At 34.8% G+C, this 15,857-nt stretch overlaps 1 non-coding gene and 1 pseudogene across 1 annotated transcript; one reads left to right on the forward strand and one right to left on the reverse strand.

The window, feature by feature from the left end:
• Positions 1-1,738: 1,738 nt before the first annotated feature.
• On the forward strand, positions 1,739-1,842 carry LOC112099369. The gene has a single exon (XR_002906173.1). It is a non-coding gene; the product is annotated as a small nucleolar RNA R71 (small nucleolar RNA).
• Positions 1,843-9,602: 7,760 nt separating this feature from the next.
• LOC18043818 lies at positions 9,603-10,916 on the reverse strand (annotated as a pseudogene).
• Between the last annotated feature and the right edge of the window lie 4,941 nt (positions 10,917-15,857).

The following is a 15,857-nucleotide window of genomic DNA, read 5'->3' on the forward strand; positions in this document are numbered from 1 at the left end:
TGTTTGTAAAGGATCATCACTAAGGTTTGTAAGAAAAGTGTCATCAACTAATGTTTCAATTAAATCCACATCAACAATTCCATCATCTGCATTGTAAGGTTGTTTGGCAATGTTGAAGATGTTCAGCTCCATAGTCATGTTGCCGAAGGACAACTGCATATTTCCAGTCCTGCATTGAATGTGAGCATCCACAGTTGCCAAGAAAGGTCGGCCTAGGATAATGGGGATGTGCTTTCTTGAATCCTGTATTGGTTGAGTGTCAATTACAATGAAATCAACAGGAAAATAAAACTTGTCTACCTGGATAAGCACGTCCTCCACAATACCACGAGGTATTTTCGTGGACCGATCTGCAAGCTATAACACCACTGGAGTTGGGTGTAATTCTCCCAGTCCAAGTTTCAACAATACTGAGTAAGGCAACAGATTTACACTAGCTCCTAAATCCAACAAAGCATTCTTAATTGTGTGGTTCCCTATACTACATGAGATAGTGGGGGAGCCTGGGTCTTTGCATTTTAAAGGAATTTTATATTGGAGTATAGAACTAACGTTTTCTGTTAAAAATGCCTTCTTTTGAACATGCATATTTCTCTTTTTAGTACAAAGGTCTTTAAGAAACTTGGCATAAGATGGAACTTGTTTAATAGCATCAAGCAAAGGGATGTTAACACTTACCTGTTTGAAGATTTCGAGAATCTCACCTGTGGATTTTTCCTTTTTTCCTTTAGCTAACCTTTGGGGAAATGGAGCCTTGGGAACATATTCTTGTGGGTTGGTTTCTTCTTTCTCCTCCGGTGATGAGTTCTCAACATTCACAGGTACAATTTGATTTTCTTTTGTCACCGGCATCTCCACTTTGTTGTCGACTTCCTTTCCTTTTCGCAAGGTCATTACTGCTTTGACCTCTCCATTCTGCTGTGGTGAACTGGTACTTGCTTCATGCACTCCTTTAGGGTTAGGCATTGGTTGACTTGGAAATTTACCTTTCTCAACGGTCATTGCCAAGGTCTGAACTGAAGAAGCAAGTTATCCCACCATCTTCTCGAGGCTTGAAACTGATTGGGCTTGTGAGTTGAAGCCCGCTCTCAATTCATTTCGTAGTCCATCAATGGTGCGGTTCTGTTGCTCAATCGTGGAGTGAGTAAGATTCTTAAGATTCTGGAATGAATCCTCCCATGGTCTGGGTTGAGAGTAATTTTGGTTCTGATTGTATGGTCTAAATGGGGGCTGAGAGGCTTGAGGATTTTGAGGAATTTGTTGCATTGGTGGAGCTGGAGCTGCTAGTCCATTCTGTTGGAGTCCTTGAGACCATGAAAAATTGGGGTGGTCTCTCCATCCAGGATTATATGTATTGGAGTATGGGTTGTAATTCGATGGTTTTCTCATTACACCTATGGCATTGGCTTGATCTGAGTATGAGTCATGGTCATGTGGTTCTGTTGATTTAGTAGTCGATAACGATGCTATTTATCGAGCAAGACTTTCAACCATCTCCTTGACTTCTTTGATTGTCGAAGTTGACTTGCCAATTTGAACCTCATTTACTACCTTAATTCTTCTAGTATTCCAGAGTGATCGACTCCGTTGTTGGGAATTATTCGCTTGTCGCTGAAAGAATTCCCAAATCTCTGATGCACTTTTTGACATTAGCTCTCCTCCACTTGTTGCCATTAGCCATTCTTGCACATTCGGCAATAATCCCTCTAAAAAGTATTGGCATTGGTGTCATTTCTCATACCCATGATGTGGACACTTCAAGAGTAGCCCATTGAATCGCTCCCATGTTTCGAAAAACTGCTCGTCGTCTCTCTGAGTAAACTCCGAGATTTCCCTGCGAATAGCGTTGGTTTTATGCACTGGGAAATATTTATTCAAAAATTTTGTTACCATTTGTTCCCATGATGAAATGCTATTAGCAGGTAAAGTATTTAACCATGAACGAGCTCTATCTTTTAAAGAAAATGGGAATAGTCTAAGTTTAACATCATCGTCTGAAAAATTTTCATATTTAAAAATTTGACAAATTGCATGAAAATCATTCAGATGATTATATGGGTCCTCATTTTCTAGACCATAAAATGTTGGGAGACAATTTAGCACACTGGGTTTTAATTCAAAACTCCTAGCAGCTACATTTGGGTATCTTATGCATGATGTGCTCAAATTAGCTAAGGGACTAAAATAGTCCTTAAATGGCCTCTCTTGTGGTGCTTGTAAATCCATTTTATTTTTAACATTCTTGTGCGTGCAAAGTATTTTTTCTAGTTCAAGGTCTATAGGTTCAAGATTAGGTAATAATGACCTACGACCATGCATGCAAAACAAATAAGAAAAATAAAGATGGGAACAAAACAAATAAAAATAAAGAAGAGGGAGAAATTACGATACTAACCTTATTGCGCTATTAAAACCTTTCTATAAAAATACACAAAAACAAATACGTGAAATTAAATTAACTAAAAATAAATTAATAAGATAAACAAAAAAATTCAATTGAAAATTAAATTACAGAATTTTAAAGAAGAGAAAAAGAAAAGAAATACTAATCTTTAAATGTAGATTCATTTTTTTTTCTTTTTTTCTTTTTTTAATAAAAAAATACAAGAAAACAAATAAAAGAAATTATTCACAAAAATTAATTCTATGAATTAAAATTACTTACCTCCCCGGCAACGGCGCCAAAAACTTGTTGTGCAAATTTTAATGTACTCGCAAGCGCACGAATCTATTATAGTATAGATCAATGGTGACGAGTGTCGACCCCACGAGGAGGTGGATTTTAATTATATGTAGAATTAATTTTGTAAATGGGTGGTTGAAATTGTGGTGGAAGTGATTTAAATTATCCTAAAATTGGAATTGAGATGGCGATAATAAATTCTAAAATTGGAATTGCAATGGCGAGAATAAATTGAAGCAAAATCTATTGAAATGACGTACTTGGGTATCTGGATCCGTATCAATATGCATCATGGGCTAAATAATCCGTATTAATGCCAATTACATCATGAGGGGGGAATCCACACCTCATGAACGACGCTCTAATCAATATGTTGCTAAGGGCATAATAATAACCTTGTACTAGAGGGCCGGTGAAACCAAGGCGGTACTAGACAAGAATATTATTATTTGTCGACGAGAAGTCAAAACATCCACAAAAACTGGAGGGGAAGAGAAAATAAATTTACCAAATTAAGCCCATGACACATGTTGAGACTTCACCTTCAACCCAAGCTTGAAAGAAAATTAGCCACTCATAATTGAATTAGGGGCAAAATGAAAATTTATTAAAATACGAAGAAAATACAAGATGGAGAAGGAATTACAGAAAATGGATCCCAAAAATGGATTCAGAGATATCAAATTAGGGGGGGAGAGGCCCCCTTTTTATAGATACATGGAGTAAATCATGGCCGTCAGATTAAAAACAGTTTGGACGCTCAGGATTGCGCCATGTCATCAGTCAACAGTACGCGGTTTGACCACGCGGATAAACAGTAACACGGTTTGACCCGGATGAACAGTAACGCGGTTTGGTTGAAAATAATCCTATGTGATGCATGTACCGTACGAGAGATTTTTCGTCCACTAATATGCTGCCACGTCACCATCAACAGTACATAAGAATTTTAGCCCAACAGGATCGTGACACCTCATCAGTCAATGCCACATCATCGATCAATGCCATGTCATCGTCCGTCTATGTGAACAGTGTCGTGAACAGTAACGTATACAGTACCGTACACGTGAATAGTACGTACATGTGAACAGTGCTATTTTTCATTTTATGCTCCTTCTAAGGTTTTCGACCGTCCTGAGTTCAAAAGTGATGTCCGTTTTGCCATCTGATCTCTCGTTTATTGTGAAATGACTATGATGCTCCTAAAATACATAAAATACTTAATTAAAATAAAACAAACGGAATTAAATCAAAAGAAGGTTAAATTTATAAAAGTAAAGGTGTTAGTAAGACTTGAAATGTAAAATGACAATTTTCTCCTTTATAAATATGTATTTTCTAACACTCAACACTAGTCTGAGAGGAGCCAGTAAAAGAAAGGGTAGCACTTCTGGAGGCATTGCTACAGCAGCCTCGACAAAACCAAAAAGGACCAAATCGGTGTCAACCAAGCAAGCTACCCCAGCCACAACACCTCCCACCAGCCCAGTGAAGAAAAAGACAAAGACATTGTTAGCTACCTCCCCACAAGCTCCCCCAAAGAATAAGCTGGGCAGTGCATCCAAGAAGCGCTGATGCCATCTCACCATGTTGCAGCAATACCCAAACCACAGGGGAGTATCCCCTTCTTGCTAGTCAATTTATTTAATTTTTTAAAACTTTTCTTTCATTATGTTTTCAATTTGTGTGGTCTTTTCTAAATGTCCTCCTTCATGTCCTTGTCAAATTGTGTGACTTTTCTGTTGCGTGCTTGTGAGGACACAACACCTTTTTAGTTTGGGGGGGGGGATGTATATCTGGGTGCTTTGGATATGTGTTTATGTATATGTTGTGTGAAGCTCTGATATCTAATATTTATGTATGGATTTGAAATCCTAATGAAGATAAATTGAGTGTTAATGGGTGATTATAAGAATACCGAGTAGAGATAGTAATAGATAGAGAGTGAAATTTTATCCTAACACTTAAACTTTGGTGGAGTTTATGAGACTGTTGTAGCAGAGCCAAAAGAATAAAAAAGATCTTAAGTTTGAGGGGGAAAAGTTTGATTGACTGTGCTAGCTATGACATAAATTCTACTCCAATGGCTCAAGTTGCTGAGTAACCAGAGCTGAGTATGTACCCCATACGCAGAGTTGTGTTCAAATGCAACAAGAGTTATGAGCAGTGCTGTATCAACTACTCTTATGAAAAAAAAAAAAAAGAGAAAAGTGAGACAATAATACAAGGAAGTCATTTGTTTAGGATATTGAGTAGTCAGGTCTGTTCATGAGCCCCATGTTCAGCCTTGAGTAAAAGATATGTCTAGATAAGATTATGTTACATATATTGCTACAACAACTCTGATCTGTGCATGGTTTAAGTAATTAGGTGTCATCATTACAATTGATTGGCATTCACATAAAAAATAAATGTTGTAGTGAGGAGGTTGAATACTCTCAAATTTTCATTCCTAAAATCAGCACAGTTTGAGTATGTGAGATTTATGCTACCCCATATATGAATAAAATTATGTTATTGCTGAATTACATGCAATCTCTTGGTAATGTTATAGCATTTCTGGAATTCAATCAAAGTAACACACACACACTGTGGACAGAAGGAAGCTTAAGTCTAGAACTAATTTACTATGGTCATTTTGCATGATTGGGATTGTGATCTAAAGGTGGAAGAATCCTTGCAAATTTGATAAAAAGAGCTAAAGTTGCGTGTTGCATGCTTGTTTGCGTGAAGTGTTAGTATGTTGTCATTGCTTGAGTACAAGTAAAGGTTTAAGTTTGGGGGTGTGATAACTCCATGAAATGAGAGTTATTACAGCAATTCTAGAGTTAAATCAAGATCACTTAGAGAGTAAATGAGTTGTTTTTATTATATTTTGCATAAACATTCATTTTAGTGAGTCTTAATAAGTTTTGCTTGAATTAAAGTAATTTGTGCTCAAAACAGGTGCACAATTGTAGGTTTTCATAAGTTTATAATTCATGAAGGGATGCTGAGATATTAGACCAGTAAGAGGAGGAAAGAATATTGCCACAAAAGAAGTTAAGCACAACCGAGAACAATGCAGTGTTCTAACTGTTGTCAAAGCAACCATTGTTGTAGCAATCCTGGAGCACTGAGGGAGAAAACTTAGTGCGGGTCAGCTGCCGAATTGCGACTGTAGTTTCCTAATTTAACTCATTCACGCCTGAGGCCTTTGTTTACCTTAGTTTTTAGTTATAAAAGGAGGCGCGCACCACATAAAAAGACGGCAAGAAATTATCATTAAAGACTTTGGAGATAAAAAGAAGAAGAAGATCAGAATTCAAGAGGACGGCTTCAGCAGCATTGAAAAATCCCGCAGAATTATTTGGATTTACTTTTTGCCGTTCTCAACTTATATATTTCTTCTTTCTTCGTCTGATTTAATGTATCTCGTGAACAATATGTTGATGTTTGTTTTTCTCTTTCAGAATATGAACTAAATTTACTTGTAGTTAAGTGACAAACAATCTAATGGGTTCTTGACTATTCTTATGAGTTGTTATGTCATTGTTGTAGCATTTTACTTAGTAGCTATTATTTTAACTGTTATTTCGGTTGACCACCCATTTAATAGTTCAAGTTAAGATAGAGCCGCAAAAGGGCATGTCTTAGCGGATATTAGTAGAGTAATACTTTATCTTAATTTAAGTTTCCTGGATTAAGTTTATCTTGAATCCCATAAGGGCTATACTTGAAGTTAAGATTTGTGACACACTAGACATAGGTACTCACCTTGTAGGGCGGAGAGACTAAAAGGTCATAAGGCCATGCCATAGGTAGAATAACAATTGGTCATTGCTAATATACTTAAGAGTGTGAGAGTTCTAATACACGATAGCTGAGAATGCAGATTAATTTTGCCCAGTGCTGTAGCAATTGGTGTAACAACTGGTGTTAACTTGATGAAAACCAGTTAGCTCATAAAGAGAGTTTGATCATTCAACTACCGTATTCTTAATTGAATCTTAGACACATTTAATTTAGTTTATTTCATACTGGATTGTTTTATTTAATTCTTTCACAATTATCAATTTCGATAGAACCTACTTTACATTTGTTAACTTCGGACTTAAGTTAGATTGTACTATTGTGATTGTTGTAGCATTTCTAGTGACATCAATCCATGTGGACACGATCTTGAATATTCATCACTTTATTACTTGTTGTGTACACTTGCACACTAGCATCAATAGCATTTGATTATAAAAATTTACCAACAGCTATACGTTCTATATTGCTTTCTCTGCCTTTATCATTGTAATTTTATTATTTTAAACTATCGTGTCGAAGTGCAGCATCATGATAGTAGTCATTGTATCCTGGAGATCAAACTCTTTTGTTATTCATTGCACCGAGATATCCTATCTTGAGGCACGAAATTTGGTATTAAGGATAGTGTTGTCGTACGTCTCAACTATTTTTACGTTTCAGTCCAGTGTTTAACTTAAACTTTCATTGTTTTCCGTCTTCATTCTCCAACAATCTTAAGATTAAATTATGATTGATCTTCTGTTTTCACCGGTCGCTGCACTTCTTGCCCTCGCAGTCTTTGCATTTACCGATCTTTATGTTACTGATTTTCCTATTTCCGCTGTCATCACAGGGAAAACTTGCCAGATACTTCCAAGATTGAATTGTTTAATGGCAAAAATTTTTAAGGGTTGACAAGAAAAGGTCTTTGATTTACTGGATTTTCATAACCTTACTGACCACTAAAACAGGGCATTGAAGATTAGCCAAGAAACTTTAGATTTGGAATATTGGTAACAAGGTTTGCAGGTATATAATACTCAATACTATTGCTGGTTCCCTTTATGATGTTTATTATCCATATAAGAATGCATTTGGGATATGAGCAGTACCTAAGAAAAAATATGTGGTAGAAAATATTGGGACTTAACAATATTATATTGATGATTTTCTGCATTATCGGATGGTGGATGATAAATCTATGTTATACCAAATCCATGAATATCACATATTGGTTAATAATTTTAAAAAGGAGGAAATATTTCTTCCTGAACGATTTGTAACTGGTTGTTTGATTGGGAAACTACCAGAATCATGGAGAGATTGTATTAATACCTCAAAACATAAAAAGAAGAAAGTGAGTCTTAAAGATGTTATTACACATATTAGCATTAAGGAGAATAATAGAATTAGAGATACATTTGATGAAGAAGAGGAATTTTGTTCTAATGCAACTATAATGGAGAACACTCGGCCTAATAAAAAGTGGAACAATCCTAATAAGTCAACAATTGATGTTTCTAAAAGTTCAAAAATTGAACAAAAAATAAGCACAAGGATGAGAAAAGCCATTAATTTTGGTAATTATTTCTATGTCTTTCTTACTAAGAATGATCCTCAGACTTTCACAGAAGCTATGATTTTTTAATATGCACCATTGTGGAAAGAAGCTGTCAACAATAAACTAGATCCCCTCTAAGCAATCATGTATAAGAGTTAGTTGATTTACCTCTAGGTACAAAACCCATTGGGTGCAAGTGGATTTACAAAAGGAAATTAAAAGCTAATAGATCTATTGATAAATATAAAGCAAGTTGGTTAAGTCTTTATATGGCTTAAAACAAGCACCGAAACAGTGGCATGAAAATTTTGATCAAGTATTGTTGTCCAATGGATATACGATTAATGATTTAGATAAATATATGTTTTTTTTAATTTAAATCCACTAGTGACGTGGGAGGTTAGGCGTGGACCCCTACTTGTCACATATATCAATAAATGATAAAATACATATGGAAGGGGGCATATACCAAAACCTCCACTTCAAAGAAACAATACAAGAGGTAAGTAAATCAACTAAGGTGAAACCTAACATCTAAAATATAATAAGCAATAGATAACTAGCGAGGTCTGCTAAAAAGTTGTTTACGATAATTGGGATTGGTGAGTAATTTGACCCCTTCCTAGATTGTTGCCTAGTAACACTAAAGTTGGGGCTTAGATCATGTCTCCAGTGTCCTCTAGTGTAGACAAGAAAGAACCATCATCCATTGGGTACTCATATGAATTGCGATCTAATAACTGTGAGACTTATAGTTCACAAGGTATTTAAAATGCTTGTCACATCCCCACTAATCCCTTCATCAGATTGTGTAAGAATATCGGTAGAGTGGGTTTTGCCCACTACTGTCGTGCCTACATCATCTGATAACGATTGAAAACTTGTAGATACCTAATGATTTAAAGTCCCAATGCTCTGCTGGGGAGATGCACTATTATCATGGGGCTCAAATTGTCATAGATAAATATATCTATTCTAAATTTATTGACAGTAATACTTTTGTTATCATATATTTCTATGTTGATGACAAGCTTATTCCGAGTTCTAATACTGGAACTATTGATGAGACTATCACTACTAGAAAAATGGTCTTTACTGACTTTAGAATAGTGTCAGAAATTACTTTTACTGACACTTATTAATTGTGTCAGTAATCTGGGAGTCAGAAAAATAGTGACACTTGTAAGTGGTGTCAGTGATTACTATTACTATAGTATCACTAAAATAATAACACCATGGTATCAAAATATTACAATACTATATTAGTATTTGTGATTACTGTTACTATAGTATCACTACTTTATTTATTATTTAAAAAAATAATTATATAAAATGACATGTTGCCCATTGATTTGTTGATAGAATTAAAAGGCTGTGAAAAATAAGAACAAAAATCAATTTATATATCAAAACCTTTCATAACATTTAAATATTATCAATATATATTACACAATCCAAATACTTCAATACACAAAGACGTCTGATTACAAGACAAGTTATTCTTATAATTGAATAATCTTAACTGCTATTATCCAATCAATTTGATAATGATACTTCTCTAGAAAATATCTTCATAGTATATGACTAATTACCGAATTCTGTCCACAGGATAAGGCATCTTGAGCAATGAGCCATATCAAATGAATTTGAGGGGAAAGGTAGGCGCTGTGTGGAAATGATGCCAAGAATTGCGGGAATTCCACGTTCCAATGCAAATTGAACTTGAGCTTCATGATTATCTCTTGGTGCAAGAGAAACCGTTAAAATTCCACGATCTAATAAATCACCTCCCCAGCTAGCAACCTATAAAAAAAAATGTAAGTGAGTTAAATTTATCCTAAGATGACCAAGAGGCACTATAAGAATAAACCATCAATGCAACATAGATTAGCCCAGTATATGATTAGATGAAAAAGTGGGCAAATGGAAAAAAAAAACTCACCCCACATCCAATGTCAATAGCAGTTCGAACTGTCCCATCTTTTATTTCTGGAATCAGATCTCGCATCAAATCAACATATGCACCAACTCCTTTGGGAAACATTGTACCTCCACCAGGAAAGAGGAACTTCTCTCCTTGTTTTCTCAGCCAATTCTGATTTGACTTCTGCTTGTTAATCCAATCATAAGGCACATTCCTGAAACCAGATCCAAATAATAGAACAAAATTGACTTACGGCCAACATCAGTGGACAATAAAACCAGTTCATTAATAGATCATAATACATGTACTAACATTCATCCCTACTTTTTGGCCACTTGATAGGTGGCTTATACCCATCAGGAGGGGGTATTAAGCATTCCTTCCTCTCAAAAACTGGAGGGCAGTGGCGTTCCATGAAAGTCGCGTTCCATGAAAGTCAGCCGATGAGCACCGTACTTTTTCCACCTCTGTAGCAATGAATGTTTGCCATCAATATGGCCACTTGATATCATATAGCTTTGTAACATTGCCTAGAAGCTGTTACTATTATCAAATAAGCATTTAAGGTATACCTTTGGATCTGTGCATGGAGTGTAGTCTTGATAGTTGCTGCTGCATTCAGGGAAGTTAACAGATTTGATCTGAAGCGGAGCAACCACTGGATCCTTGGGAGACGAGACTGCTTTCTGGACATCCCTAATCTCGACCCTGTTTTTCTCAGAACAAAAGATTCCACCAAGGTAAAACGAAAACCCACGTAGTGCAACAAACAATACTGTCAAAGGAACAATCCTGGGACTTTTATCACCATTTGGAGAAATCGGTTTCCCATCTTTATGCTTCATTTTGTCAGAAACAATTAATTACCTGCATTGATAATAGTAAAAAAAAATTTAGTCACAGCTAAGTGAGATTAAATTTTTAGCTCAATGAACAAACACGTAAAGAAACATCTCCAAGATCCCAACTATGGAAATAAATACATTCCATGCTCCAGTTTCGATTCCTCCATTGTCTAAGATATTAAAGTAAGCATCATAAAGCAGAATGAAGCGGACAGTACAATATTTGAGTCACAACTCAATGTCACAACCCAGTCACTTATAATTATCCTGAGACTATTAATAGGATCCAATTAACCAACTAAGACGGTTGAGAATTAATGTGTGAACTTAAATGAATGAGTAAATATCAATTTGACTAACCAAAAAAAAAAATCAAATGGGAGTTAAAGAACACGAATTTGCCTGACGAATGAGCACAATAATAAAGCAAAAGACGAATTTGCCAGACGATGAAGTTATTTCTGGTTCATCACTAAATTCTCTAATAAAATAAAACCTCTAAGATCACCAATACAATTCAAACAAACTCAATTCGTAACCCAATTAAAAAATGAAGAATGAACCAACTGATAACAAAAATATTACAACAAGGTCATCCCAGGTTTCAAAATCACCAATAATTAATTTTTTTTAAAAAAAACTCTTGCCTGTCTAATTCGAAACAGAACCTCTTCTCCCTTTGCTGCTTCTTCTTTGCTGTCATAAAACCCAGCTCCAACCACAAAACTTCAACCCTCAGGGTTTTCTATACAGAAATAAAAAAATAATTATAAATAAAGATAAAACAAAACCTTTTCTCATGGGTTCTTTGCATATCACCCTCCATCGATCCTGCAATTGATATTGGCTTCGTCACTCCATACTGCTTAGGCGGTAACGGCGGCAAAATCATTCTCTTCGAACTCAACATTAAAAACAATGAAATACCCCCTACAAAAAAGCCCTAATTTTTGGATTCGAACTTTCGAAAAAACCCTAGCTTTGCTCAAATTCTTCACAACACTTTCTAGTTCAAGGGTATTTTAGGTCAAGGATGGCGATTTGAAGGTTGACGGCGACGGCTGAGGTAGATCATTGTTATAGAGAGAGAGAGAGAGAGAGAGAGAGAGAGAAGAAAGGAAGAGAGCTTCAGTTCATAGCAAGAAGTGGCCGTGGAGAATGTTTTTTCACTTCTTAAAAATTTTAAATTTTAGGTTTTCATGTACACCTTCCATTAAAACGACATAGTATCTAGGTAATTTAATTTAATTTTTAATATTATTTACTTATTAAGCTAAAAATCAAAATCCAACTCATGGCCCAGTGGTTAATGTTTAAAATTAAAAAGTTAAAGTTTAGAGGTCTTTAGTTCGATTCCTAATGGACGCAAAATTAAAATTTTATTTTTCTAATTACTAACACCTTATTGTCACAGATCTCTGATATTTAATTTACAGACACTATAGTATCACAAATTTGTGATATTTATTTGTTAAACACGAAAAATGTCCGAAATGCACGTAATTACTAATACTTTTTAATAAAGTATCACAAGACAAGTGTCAGTAAAGGTTATTTTTCTAGTAGTGTATGATAATGCTTGTCTCTAACTTCGTTATTAAAGACATCAGAGAGGCAACTGCTATTTTGGGCATCAAAATCACAAAAACTAGTGATGGTCTCATAGTCTCACAAAATTAAAATGATATTGCAGTGATTTGGATATTATAACTACAAGATAGTTTTCAGTCCATATGATGGTACTACTTATCTGAAGACGATGAACATTATAGTGATTAAGTGAGATATGCCCAATTACCTGGTAGCCTAATGTATTTGATGAATAGCACAAGACTTGATATCGCATATGCTGGAGGTAGATTGAGTAGTATACCCAGAATCCAAACTAGGATTACTGGACTGTAGTAGCAAGGTATTTGAGAAGCACCATTGATTATAGGCTTAAATATGGTAGATCTCTATCAGTACTTGAAGGTATAGTGATGCAAATTAGATCTTTGAATCAAATGAGATCAAATCCACTAGTGGTTATGTTTTCACCCTTGAAAGAGGTACCGTATCTTGGAAATCATCTAAACAGATAGGTATAGCTCGTTCTACCATGGGGTCTAAGCTAATTACTTTAGAAAAACTTGTTCTGAGACTGAGTGGTTGCAAAATCTCTTGGCAGATCTTCTTATTCCTGCTCATTATTAGGTATAAATTCAAATGCTATTAGTGTCAATGTCCAAGTGTACACAACAAATAATATAATGATGAGTATCCAAGATCGTCTCCACAGGGATTGATGTTATCGGATTTGCTACAGCAATTCTGACAGTGCAATTTAGATTAAATTAAAATAAAATAATTAAATAAACTAAATTAAAAATGTAATAAAGGAAATCTTAAATCAAACACGAAGATGCAATCAATAAGAAATGGGTAGTTGAGTGATTAAGCTCACTTAATTATTTTTTTTACTATATTTCTAATGTTTGGCTCGGTTGCTGCAGCATCTGCTCTAACACTGGGCAGAATCCTTACATATCCTCAGCTGTCGTATATTGGATATCTTATATCTATATGCAACCTAACAATGATCAGTTGTTATGCCAACATAAGATATAACATTACTCGCTTAAGTTCTAATTACCCTACAAGGTGGATCCTTATATCTAGTTCATCACTAATTTTAGATTGAGCATGGCCCTTTTGGGAATTAAGTTGAACTCAATCCAGGAAACCCAATCTAAAACCAAGTATCGTTATGATATGTTCTACTGAGAGAGGCTCTTTTGCGGCTCTTTCTTAGCTAGTATCATTAAATTATATCAAAGCAAAATGCTATAGCAAACATGCAACAACATATAAGTTCAGTTAGTAAACCATCAAGATTGTTTATCACTCAACCACAAATAAATTCAGTTCATGGTTTACAAAAGAAAAATAAAGAACAAAGTTTCAGCCATTAAACACATCCTTGTGCATACAAAGTAAACAAAAAAACAAGAGAAGAATATGAAGGACTAAGTTCCCGATTGATTTCTGTAAATTCTCCTCTTGTGCAGCCCTCGATTTCTCTCTTAAATCATGTTTTTCTTTTGTTTATTTGTAGTTTTTCTCCTTGGGTGACGACTCTCCCTTTTCCTTTGCGTAGGGTAAACGAAAGTGTAGGGCGCGCATCATCCAGATTAGGAAACTACAGTTCGTAATTTTCTGGGTATCTCGCATGGAATTTTCTCTGTCGTTGTTCTAAGATTGCTACAGTAATGATTGCTACAACAATTGTACTGTTCTAGATTTGTTTCAATTCTTCTGTAGCATACTCATTCGCTCTTTGTGTGAATGAAATGAGATGTGTACCATAAATAAATAGATAGAAAATAAACCAACGTAAGCTAAAGTAACAAATCAACCACAAGAGACACAGATGTTTACGTGGAAAATCAAAAACGGAAAAAAAACGACGGGACTGTAGTCCAATGTAACCTTCCACTATAATTAATAATAGGATTACAGTACAAATTCTTCTCTAGATAACACTAAAGGCTGATAACTATTAACGTAAATGTTCTTATAATTTTGATTTTGATGATAACAAACCATGTGGTTAAAAGATTAAATGGTAAATTTTTTCTTAACAAAATGGTTTTTCATAGAATAAAGTTTCTAAACAAATTATTATTATAGGTTAAGAATGTTGGATCTTTCAAATTGGAGAAATTTGTTAAGCCAATTAATAACTTGGAATAGGTTTGAGATTCTGGATAAAAATGGATAACTACTAACATTGAAATAGCAAACCAATTTTATATGGTTAACATGTTTGATTCTGGATAGAAATAGTTAACCGTTTGTTGGAAATGACTAAATGATAAATTTCAAAAAAGAATTTGTTTAAAAATGGTGAACTGTCTATTGGAAACAATTAGCCGATAACTCCTTGCAGAGGTTTTGGACAAAAACGACTAACCGACATAATCAAACATTGATCAATTGAAGGTGATTCGATTATTTAAATTGTTGTATAACAATAACTTGCACAAATTCAAAATGGCGATCTGATTTAATGTTAACGGCAACCTGATAACCTCTAGAAAGTCTACAACAACTAGTTTTCTTCTCCAACTATTAAAAGACTATAAAATTCAGTTTGAAGTGATTTGACAATCGTTATTGAGCTTGTTTTTGCGTATGCTAACCAGCTTGAGTATAAATTTGTTTTTTCTTTCACCAAATCACACTTGAGGCTTTCATTTGTAAACACATAGATGTTAGCCTATATGGCTATAAATATTGATTTTGATGATAACAAACCACATGTATTTTAAAAGCTTTGATAATGTTTTTAAAGTTTCGGATTTGGACTTATTTGAAATTATTTAAATGTTTTTGGGGTCATTATATAATTTCACAAAGTTTGGCAAAGTCATAATTTCATAAAGTTTTGGGATTAACAAAGAATTACTTAAAAATTCTGAAATTAGACCTATTTGCAAAGTTTCATAACGTTTTGGGCCATACTACAGTTTTTATAAAGTTTTGGGGTCAAACTGAAATATGAAAAAGATTTCACTGTAGCAGGTTACTGTAGCAAGCGGCTTACCGGATACTGATAAACAGTAAACCAAATTCGGGCAGCAAGCACCCAGAACGAAAACAGCTTACCGGATTCTGAATCCGGCAAGCCGGTTAGGCAAAATTCAAAATTTTGCCTTAACGGTAACATAAATCCGGCTTACCGGATTCCATAAAACGGAAAATCGGATAGCCCAGAATGTGCGTAACGGCTAGTTTTCGAGCTCAGGCTATAAGAACTCAAATCCAACTCATTTTGAAGCTCTCCAACAAGCAAGAACAAAAAGCACACGTGATATCTTGAGTGTTCAAACTTGCGAAATACAAACATTGAATCTTTTCTTGTTCTTCATCATTGTATATCTACTCATTGAGTGAGTTTCATTGTAACCATCATTTGTTCATCTCATTTGTAAGAATTTGAGTGTGTGAGACACTTGAGTGAAGAGATTGGGAGATAATCTCTGTGTTGTAAAGGTTTATTGACACCTCGAAGTCAATTGTAATTGT

Source organism: Citrus clementina, unplaced genomic scaffold (genome assembly GCF_000493195.1).
Source record: "Citrus clementina cultivar Clemenules unplaced genomic scaffold, Citrus_clementina_v1.0 scaffold_4, whole genome shotgun sequence".
In the NCBI taxonomy this organism is placed as follows: domain Eukaryota; kingdom Viridiplantae; phylum Streptophyta; class Magnoliopsida; order Sapindales; family Rutaceae; genus Citrus; species Citrus x clementina.